The 10,949-nt window shown below is 37.9% G+C and overlaps 1 non-coding gene across 1 annotated transcript; it reads left to right on the top strand.

The window, feature by feature from the left end:
• The first annotated feature begins 10,241 nt into the window (after window positions 1-10,241).
• Window positions 10,242-10,348, top strand: LOC121207925 (small nucleolar RNA R71). The gene has a single exon (XR_005903020.1). It is a non-coding gene; the product is annotated as a small nucleolar RNA R71 (small nucleolar RNA).
• Window positions 10,349-10,949: the final 601 nt, after the last annotated feature.

Below are 10,949 nucleotides of genomic sequence, written 5' to 3'. Positions count from 1 at the left end.
TGAGAACTTTTTTTTTTCATCATCCTACTAACCATTATTATTTTATTGCCCATGCTCCTTATTTTATTTTTCCTAACATAAAACACTAACATAAAAGGTTTATAATACCTTTTATCCCATAGCATGGCTGGCCACTAGTCAAATTTTGGGTAATTTAACATGCAAACCCATCACCTTTATAACATGCATTAATAGGCCACTTACATTTGCCTAGCACATTTCTAAATTTTCTCACATAAGTCCTATTAACTAAATTCACATGCAATCGACTAAATCGAAGCTTAAAACTTTTACACATTCGTATTCACATATTCTAGACAATAAATATCACATTCGAATACTTCGGTGACTTGGTTTAGTGGTCCCGAAACCACTTCCCGACTAGGGTCAATTTAGGGCTGTCACAGCTAGTCTAATCTGTCTTCTGATAGGTAATACCTTGTGAATCTATTCCGGCGATGGATGAGGGTCATAGGGTGTTACAAGAGGCTAAGGAAACCTTCCTCCAGATGATGAATTAATGGTTCACTGATTTCATACGGACGAATCCTACTTCTTGACAACCTCTACCCCCTCCTGTTCCCCATTCGGTTCCTGGTATTACTCAAGGTATGAAACCAATCCGAGTTTGTAAGCCTCTTGTTGATAAGATTAGCAACTACGGGGCTAAAGAATTCTAAGCTACTCTTGAAGAATATCTTGGGAGAGCTAAATTTTGGTTAGAGAATACCATCAGAGTTTTGACGAGTTATCCTGTTCCCCGAATGAATGTGTGAAGTGTGAAGTATCTCTATTAAAAGATTCAGCTTATTAGTGGTGGAATACATTGACTTCTGTAGTTCCGAGAGGATCACTTGGGATTTCTTTCAAGTCAAATTCTAAAAGAAATACACCAGTCAGAGGTTTCTCGATCAGAAACATAAAGAATTTCTAGAGCTCAAACAGGGCAATATGTAACATCCTGAATTAGGTCTAGTCGGAACAGTGGTTTTGAGACCAAAAATTTGAAAGATAAATAATTATTTTATTTTTATTTGATAATCCATGATATGATTGCATGTTTTTGTGAAATTTTCATGAAGAAATTCTATGCCTAAAGTGTCCAATTTGACTTTAGGGACCAAATTGAATAAGTTGTAAAACTTGTGTTCTAGAAGCTTCAAGCATGAAATTGCATTAGATTATTAATTAGAAGTCCTTAAATAGCAATTAGACCAAGTTCTAAAATTTTGGACAAAAATGGGCATGAATAGGAAAATTTTGAAAAAAAGGCCTTAAAGGCATTTTTGTCTTTTGGTTAATAAAAGAATAAAAAGGGAAAAATAAGTCAAAATTTGCTCATCTTCTCCAAGTGCTAGTCGAAATTCCAAAAGTCACCATAGCTAGGGTTTGTTCATCTTTTCAACGTTGATTGTAAGTACTCCCAAGCTCCGTTTTTAATGTTCTTTACATTTTTGAAGTTGTCATCAACCGATCTAGTTATTTCTACCATTTGTTTGAGCTAGGGTTCACTTATGAAATTTGACCCATGTATAACATGGTTGTATTTTGATGTTTAATGGAGGAATATAAATGTTTGATGTGTGATAAACATCTTTTGCTAAGTGATTTTTAGTGAAAACACCTAAAAAGGTCTTCTTTGTAAAAAGTGTAAAAATGAGTAGTAGAAATGTATAATAAAGGAAAATGTGGGCCGATATAAGATAAATATGAATCGGCTAGGCTTGGGTAATCAAGAAATTGCATGCATTTCATTTTACAAGCCTAGGGACTAAAGTGTAAATAAGTGAAAAGTTAGGGGTAAAAAGGTAATTTAACTAAATATGTGATATGGGTCGATATGAGAAATGTGTGTATTGAACAAGTTAAATTTGGCATTATAGATTAAGAAAAACGTATTCGGGTCTTGATCGAGGGAAAAATAAAGTTTACGAGGATTAGGCTCGTTTCAATCATTTTGTACCGAGGTAAGTTCATTTGCAAATTATGCAACATGTACCATACTTTAAATGTTTGATATTGCATGTATGGTAAATATATATAATTAATGTGATGTTGTACCATGTGTTTAAATGCTTACTTTTTTATTATGAATGATGCTTTGATTACTCCATGAGTATGTGATTGCTGCTATAAGCATTGAAATCGACATTATGAGTAAGCTCAACGGAAATGTGGTATCAAAGAAACCCGTTTGAACCTTAGGAATAGTTTAGGCTACAAGTGACATGTCACTAGGGACTATATGATCTGAGCTTATTGAGTTATGGTCTGAGTTCAGGATATATGTGACATCTAAGCTTTGAGTTGTGATCTGAGTTCAGGATGTATGTGACACATGTTTTGGTGTCCGGGTACTAGTCTCGTATATGGTATTCATAGCGAGGTAGTTCAACATTTGTTGCGGATACCTGGTAGCCTGTATAGACAGACCCATGAGTAGTTCAGAAGTGAGCAACATGTGATCTGAGATATGAAGTAGCAATGGCTACATATGGGGCACTTAGGTGCAAGGTTCTAATGTAACCGATAGTATTCCGAGTGTTCAACGGGTAGTTCAAGAGAAGCTCAATGAGTAACCGTAATGATTGCATCAAGATAAGAAAGTAAGTTGTTATGTGTGAGTGGGCACAGGTATGTACATCGAACTCATGCGAATGATATGAAATATGATAAGCTCATGGTAAGAACTTGTATATATATATGTGAAGAATAAGTTCATAAGATTTGATAAAATACAAGATTTTATTCGTTATGTAAAATGTATCATCAATGCTTGTTTAAATTGCATTTTATTTGCATGTGAACTTACTAAGCTTTCAAGCTTACTCCCATTCCTTTCTTTTTTTTATAGTGTTGCCAAGCCAGCTCGGGAATCAAAGAACGTCAAAAAATCGATCACACTATCAATTGAACATTGGGTATAGCTAGAATTATCATTTTGAGTATGGCATGTATAGGGATGATCGCGTGATTTTGTGATAGGTTTTAAATATTTATAATTAATCATTCTTGAAACTAACTATTATCGCGATGTAGGCACGTGTGCCTATCGAACAGTAGTATAGTTTTAGCAATACCGGATTGTCGAACCCAAGGGAACTAAAAGTACTAGTAATGACTGTCTTCTTATTATCTAGCCTAAGAATAAAGAGCTTTTTGTTTTAACTAACTAATTATCTAAACTAAGAATTCACAGAGAATGGAATTGGGGAATTCCTTTTGGGAAAATCGATTGAATTAAGACAATACCTAAGGAAAAATCCACCTAGACTGTATTGTTATTCTGGCTTCGAATCGGACGATTTATTCATTTAACTTGTTCCGTAGAGATCCCTAATTTATGTTATTATCCCTATTCAAGAATAATAATGTCTAATCCCCAGATTGAATAATTGAGACCTTTCTCTAATTAACACCTTAGGGTTGCATTAACTCGATCTATGGATCCCCTTATTAGGTTTCACCCTAATCCGGCAAAATCTTGTCACCCTATGTCTAGGCGTGCAATCAACTCTGCTTAATTATGACAAATGTACTCTTAGAAAGGGTCTATTCCTCCTCCTAATAAGAGCTTATCTTGAATCAGTATCCTGGGATATCAAAACAAGGATTAAGAACACATAATTAAGAACAACTTAAATATTTATCATACAATTCAGAAAATAATAACAAGAATCATCTTAGGTTTCATTCCCCTTAGGTATTTACGGGTTTTAGTTCATAACTAAATAAGAAAACATCTCAGAATAATAAAGAATACAAAACATAAAGAAAACCCAAAACTCCTGAAGGGGAAATTGAGGAGAGAACTTCAGTCTTGATGGTGAATCCGACTTCTGAGATGGATCAATCGGCTTCCTTAGAGTAATTCCTTACTCCCTATTCTGTGTTCCCCTTTTCTTCCTCCTCTAGGGTGTATTTATAGGCTTTGGAATGCTTAAGAGCCCTCAAAATTAGCCTTTTCTGGATTGGACTCAACTTGGGCTTGGCAGGGACACGCTTGTGTAACACGCCCGTGTGCGATTACTTCAGGTCGTGCTCGATCCTGTTAGAATGGCACAGGCGTGTGTTATACCTATGTGAGTCGTGCTTCGATTCTGCCAAATTGACACGGTCGTGTAGTCTGCCCGTGTGAGGAAGTCCAAGCCGTGTTGATTTTGTACTTTGGCCCATTTTCTCCATTTTTGGCCCGTTTCTCGTTCCTTTCGCTCTCCTATGCTCTCCTAAGTATAAAACATGAAATTAAAGCATTAGGAGCCCAATTCTAATAGGAAATCATCCATAAAATGCGTTAAAAATGGGGTAAAAATATGTATAAATTACGGTTTATGAAATACCCCCACACTTAAGCATTTGCTTGTCCTCAAGCAACATTTTTAACTCATAGTGAAAATAAATTCTTCTCAACTTATAATTTCTATCGATAATATCTCAAAATAATCTATAGGTAATCATACATTGAGAATTTAGCTAAAAGAACATAAAAGTTTCAAACATTCCAAGTTGAGTATTTAATCATGCAAACATAGGTGTCTCTCCTCATTTAGGTAATTACCCTTGATTCGGAATATCATAGAGTTTCACATCCTCACTAAAGATTGACTCAAATCACTCGAGGTGTTTTAAGGATAACAAATGAAGCACTCAATAGTCAATGATGAAAAGTTATTACCATAGGCTTGCATGAAAATCAAATCTCCACCACTGATAGATTGAGATGAAACATCAATCAAAAGGTCTTTAGAGGGTTGTAATGAGGCTTGATTAGAGGGTGTGGTCACAAGCTGAAAGAAAGGGTTAGAATCGAGATTGAATTGAAAAATTGTGTAACTAGAAAAAGAGTTAATATTCACTTGCGTACAACAGAGCTTCTTCTCAGAATATGGAATTACTAATGTGTATACATAGTTTTTTTTAGAACAAGTTAAATAATATAGACTAACTATTAAGAACAAGACATAGCTAAGAAATTTATTCAACTCAAATCTTGACAAAAATAGGGATTAATTTAGGGGATTTCAACAATAATAGGTTAAGGGTTAATATTAAGGGTAATATAAGAAATGGCTTGTTAGGCTCAAGGGGGTTTACTAGGGGTTAATCGTGGAGGTAGGCTTTTCATGGCATGAGTGGGGAGCATGAAAGAATTAATAGATGCTCAAAAGGGTCAAAAATCTCACAAAAATTATGGCTTTTTGATGTTTAAAACTTGTGAATTCCAACTCAAAGTAATACCTAAACTTTGGGGAAATAGCCTAAGATTTTAAATTCTTAAAAATCAACTTATCATGCTTGATTCTCTAATGTCTTAAAGTTTAAACAATCAATGCATAAATTCCGATGTTTTAATTCAAGATATATCAATAAAAATATAAATCAATCAAAATTTATCTACATATGATATGAAAGCTTTTCAAGAGAACAAGGTAGTCATTCAGGGATTTTTCTGATAATGAAATAAATACCCCCCCACACTTAAGATGTACATTTCCCTCAATGTACAAAGATAGATATTAGAGTATAAAAATAAGATAGGGAGAGAAGTGAAACTTCCCGTATGATGAATTCCTCAAACTAGAGTTTTGGAGAGTCATCGGTTCGAGAGTGGAGGAGGATACTCAAGCGGTCGTAGAGGTTCATTAGTCCATAGGTCCTATGCCAAAAGAATATTATATCTAGTGGTAGCTATGGTCGTGGTCAATCAGGACATGGCAGTCGTGAAGAACCTTTCTCGGTGGAGTTGTTAGTTCCTATGCGATGATGAGCTTAAGAGCTCTATATAACTATGATAAAATCAGAAACTTTTTAGGAGATATTAGGAAGAATAATTACTCATAAAGAAATAACCAAAATTGATAATTAAAAATAAAATTATAAAATTTAATAAAAATAAAAAAGTAGTTTTAATAAAAATTAAAAACATAAAATAATAAATAAATGTTTTTAAACATCTTCATCACTGATGGTTCGCGAGGTGGGTCTGGCGATGAGATGTGGAGGTGCTGACAAATCTGCTCTAGAGTAGCATCAATGTTGTCAAATCGTTGAAAACACTGCTGCTCGAATCTAGTGAGGCACTCAGAGATGTCAACATATGAAGCCGCTGCATGAACTGGACGAGAAAGTGGTGGTGGCTGAGTCGGTGGGTCCTCGTGCTGTGGAGGGACATCATTAGGAATATTCTATAAGCCTCCTCCTCGGTAGATTTGGCGAGACAATATTGGGGAGGGTAGGTTCCTTGGCGCCTCTCGATCATCCTCATGTTAAGCATGCTCGAGATGCCTTGTGGAGACATCTGGCCAATGAGGGTAAAGGATGATTCTTGGGCTGCGATGCTGAGGAGCCCGAAGTGTCGAGCCAACCGAGTAACATAGGGGCCAATGGAGATGACCCCTTCCTATGCCACTCAATCTGGTGCTGAATCGCGAGGGCGATGAAATAGGCAAGGTCGATGACATGCCCATGCGACATACACCATAAGAAGTAGGCGTCGTGAGTGTTGAAGAAAACTGTGCACTCTCGCCTCCCTATGATTGTGTGAGCCAAAATGGCGTGTAGGTACCTCAGGGATGGTGGGAGAACTGATGCCTTGGAGCGGCTAAGATTGTAGGAGGCTGCGCTAGGGGCCAAAGTGTGCCATCACTTCGAGGGAGAGAAATGTATATGGCGAGTGAGAGCATGTAGTTCATTCTCCTCCTTGAACTCCTCCGTATATAAGCCCAGTACAGCACCAAACTCTAGGACGCTTAGCTGGCAGACTAACACTCCTAGGCAAAACTGGACCGTGCCGGGATCATCGTAATTCGTCATTACGGTCTGAAGATGGAACGTTGAGCATAGTTCTATTATGAGCTCAAGGTATGTTGGTTTGATGATCCCAAAGAACAGCTCCCAAGGGTCGGTGGTTAGGAGGGCCCAAATCGTACAGCCAACTAAACTTGTTCTACGGCAGCCTAGTCGATACAACAGCCCATAATTAAAGGTCAGGCCCGAAGTATTTGGAAAAGCTCTTCTTGGGGCCTTCTGGGGAACTGCAGGAGAGGGTGACAAATTTTCGTGGTTGGACTCGCGAAAGGTGACCTCCCTTTCTGTTCTTCGAAGCAGGTACGGCGGTTTTCTTTCCTCGTGAAGATGATACCTGCGATCAAAAACCATGAATTCATTTTATGGAATGATAAAAGTAAAATGAAGATAATTGGTAAATAACAATCATAATTTCAGCAACTACTAAGACTAACAAGTTAATCAAAGCAATCAATTGTATGGCATAAAAATGGCAACGAATTTCATGGATTGCAATATGTGTGGCGGATGAAAAATGTTAACACTAGAGGCATGAGTATATATATTGCTCTAATCATGAATATTTACTTCTAACTAATCAAATAAAGTAGAGAAATCATATAATGAGTAAGAATTTTAACATGAAAAAGATAATAACTATTCTAGATATAACATTTGTATGATAAAAATAAGAAAGGAACATGAAAATTTTCATATTATTATGATAAATAGCCCTAGAAGTTAGTAAGAATAAACGAGAAAAGAGTGAACAAAGGCTAGAAAGAGGAGAATGGGCGTCAAAAATAGAGTTGGAGGCGGCGCACGGGCGTAGCAAGGAGGCCGTGTGGAATTGCAACGGCTAAGGTTAGGGTTTTTGAGTGGGGAAGACAATGAATAGTGCAGGGTATTTATAGATTTGGGGCACACGACCAGGGAACACGCCCGTGTTCCCCAATTTCAGCCCGTGTGCTTCGCGAATTTTGAATTTGGGCGCATCTGACATTTAGTACACACCCGTGTTCCTTGGGCATGTAGGTGCACATGACCGTGTCGCACGGCTATGTCTGGCATTGTTCGCTTCTCCCACTCCCATGTATTCAGACCCACGCCCATGTCAATCTAACAGGTTTGACCACAGGTGCTAGACACGGGGTTGTCGAATGCCCATACTGTTTTAACAGGTTCACCCACGGTTCTTCCACACGGGAGTGTCTCACCCCCATGTTGTTTTGGCAGGTTCGACCACGGCTATGTCGCACGGTCGTGGCATTTTATCGTAGCCCGTGTTTGGGAAAAATTGTTGTCTTATTTTCACATGACCCTAAGCACGCCCGTGCTCTTGGCTGTGTCCCTGTGGAAAACCTATATTCAAGCGCTCCGTTAGTAAGTTAGATGTTGAAGACTAAATTTTAAAGAAGTTAATACTGTTAGTGCTCGGGTTGCCTCTCGAGAAGTGCTTATTTATAGTCTAAGCTCGACTTACCTCTCTGTTGAATGATCATGGTGGTTTGAGGAGTTTATACTCATCAAGATAAGGTTTTAAATGGGTGTTGTTTACCTTAAAAGTGCCGAACTTGGGATGACTCACATCGACCGTACCGAATGGGAAAATGCTAAGTACCATAAGAGGGATTTCTTCATTTGATGTGGTAACGACAATGTAGGGATCTGTGGCATCTAATAAGACTCTATCTCTAACCTTAAGTTGATTTGGAAAGGGATTGAGCTTGTTCTGTCGTAGATTTGGTTTGTTAGGTGCTCTCGATTTATACGTCCACCATTCATCTAGCTCCTCGATATGTAGCCTTCGATCTTCATGAATGGGTCCTCTACTATTGCTTGAGAATGACTCATGTGCTTCCTTCAGACTCATTTCCTGCAAAGTAGGTTGTACCATATTGTCATTTTTAGTAGAATGGGTTACACGATCACCTTCAATTTTCGATGTGTTGCTAGAATTGTGAGCTTGTAGAGTGATTGTTTTGTCTCCCACACGTAGTGTGAGTTCACCTGTGCCAACATCAATAATTGTTTTAGCAGTTGCTAAAAAAGGCCTTCCTAGAATTAAAGGAATGTTGCTATCCTCCTCTATGTCTAGAACAATGAAGTCAACGGGAAATATAAATTTATCAATTTTGACTAGCACATCTTCAATAATACCCCTAGGGAATCTTATAGTTTTATTTGCTAATTGAATGCTCATCCTAGTCTGTTTGGGTTTCCCGTGACCTAATTGTTTGAACATTTTGTAAGGCATGACGTTAATACTAGCCCCCAAATCAGCTAATGCATTATTAACATCTAAACTACCAATTAAGCAAGGAATTGTAAAACTCCCTAGATCTTTAAGTTTGTTGGGTAGTTTATTCTGGAGAATAGCTGAGCAAACTGCGTTTAGCTCCACATGCGATGCCTCGTCCATCTTCTACTTATTTGCTAAAAGCTCCTTTAAAAATTTCATTGCGTTTGGCATCTGTGATAGAGCTTCAATAAACGGTAAGTTAATATGTAATTTTTTTAAGAGTTTAAGGAATTTACCAAATTGTTCATTTGAGCGGTCTCTCCTTGTCGCGTTGGGGTATGGCACACGAGGTTTATATTATACATTCACCGATTTGTTTTTATTGTGATCTACCTCACCTTGACCTTTGCTTACCACAGTTTCTTACCTCGGTTCTGGCTCAGGCTCAACGAATCCTTCTTCATCTTGAACATTAATCGCATTGAGCTGTTCCCTTGGGTTAGGTTTAGTATTACTTGGCAAGCTCCTTTTTGGTCGTTTAGAGATTAGCTTGGAAAGCTGGCCTATCTGAGTTTCGAGCCCTTGGATCGATGCCTATTGATTTTTAAGTGCTGTCTCGCTGTTCTGGAAACGAGTTTCTGACACCGAGATAAACTTTGTGAGCATCTCTTCAAGGTACGGTTTCTTTTCCTGTTGGTAGGGTGATTGATGGTAGCCTAGAGGTGGTTGTGGTCTTTGATTTCCTTGACTGCCCCATGAGAAATTGGGGTGGCTCCTCCAACCTGCATTGTAAGTGTTACTATATGGATTGTTTTGAGGTCGAGGATTATTACCCATGTAATTTAATTGTTCGTTATCAATGTTGTAGCCATAAGGTTGGTAGTCCGAATAGCTTGTTCCACCTCCACTTGCTTCTCACTGCATTACTAGGTGAACCTGTGAAGCACTAAGAAAACCATCAATTTTCTTATTCAAGAGTTCTACCTGATTAGAGAGCATGGTGACCGAATCGACGTTATAATCATCGGCTGTTTTCGTTGGCTTTGTCCTCATGATTTGCCACTGATAGTTATTCAATGGCATCTCCTCTATGAACTCATAAGCATCTTCAAGTGTTTTATTATTGATGGTTCAACCAGCAGCTGAGCCAACCATTTGCTGAGTCGAAGGATTCAGGCCATTATGGAACGTTTGAACCTGAAGCCAAAGCGGTAACCTATGGTGAGGGCACCTTCTCAATAAGTCCTTGTATCTCTCCCATGCATCGTAAAATGTTTCTAAATCCATCTACACAAAAGAAGAGATATCATTACGTAATTTAGTCATTTTAGCCGACGGAAAATATTTTAATAGAAATTTTTCAGCCATTTATTCCCAAGTAGTGATTGACCCTTGTGGTAATGAGTTCAACAACTTTTTAGCTTTGTTCCTCAACAAAAAAGGGAATAACCGAAGACGAATGGCATGATCAGAAACACCATTAATTTTAAATGTATCTCATAGTTCTAAGAAGTTGGCTAAATGAGCGTTGGGATCCTCATCCTGCAAATCATCAAACTGAACAAATTGTTGTATCATTTGAATAGTGTTAGGTTTTAGTTCAAAAGTATTTGCAACTACAGCAGGTCTAACTATGCTCAATTTAGTTCTTGTTAAAGAAGGTTTAGCATAATCATACATAGTGCGTGGAGCAGGATTTTGATTAGCCGCAATTGCAGGGGGTAGCTGATTGTCTTGGTTTTCAACCATCTCTTTGGTTGGGGGTTGAGTACCATCTTCTTGCTCGTTCTTTGTGTATCTTAGGCTTCGTCTTATTTCTCTTTGGTTTCTGCGAACTGTGTGATCGATTTCTTCGTCAAAAAGTAGTCGTCCTGACAGGTTTCTTCTAGTCATAAACTAAAAAAACCTGCCAAGATATGGA

Source organism: Gossypium hirsutum, chromosome A01 (assembly GCF_007990345.1).
Source record: "Gossypium hirsutum isolate 1008001.06 chromosome A01, Gossypium_hirsutum_v2.1, whole genome shotgun sequence".
Taxonomy (NCBI): domain Eukaryota; kingdom Viridiplantae; phylum Streptophyta; class Magnoliopsida; order Malvales; family Malvaceae; genus Gossypium; species Gossypium hirsutum.
The sequence above is the reverse complement of the archived record's forward strand: the minus strand, read 5'-3'. Positions and strand labels throughout refer to the sequence as shown.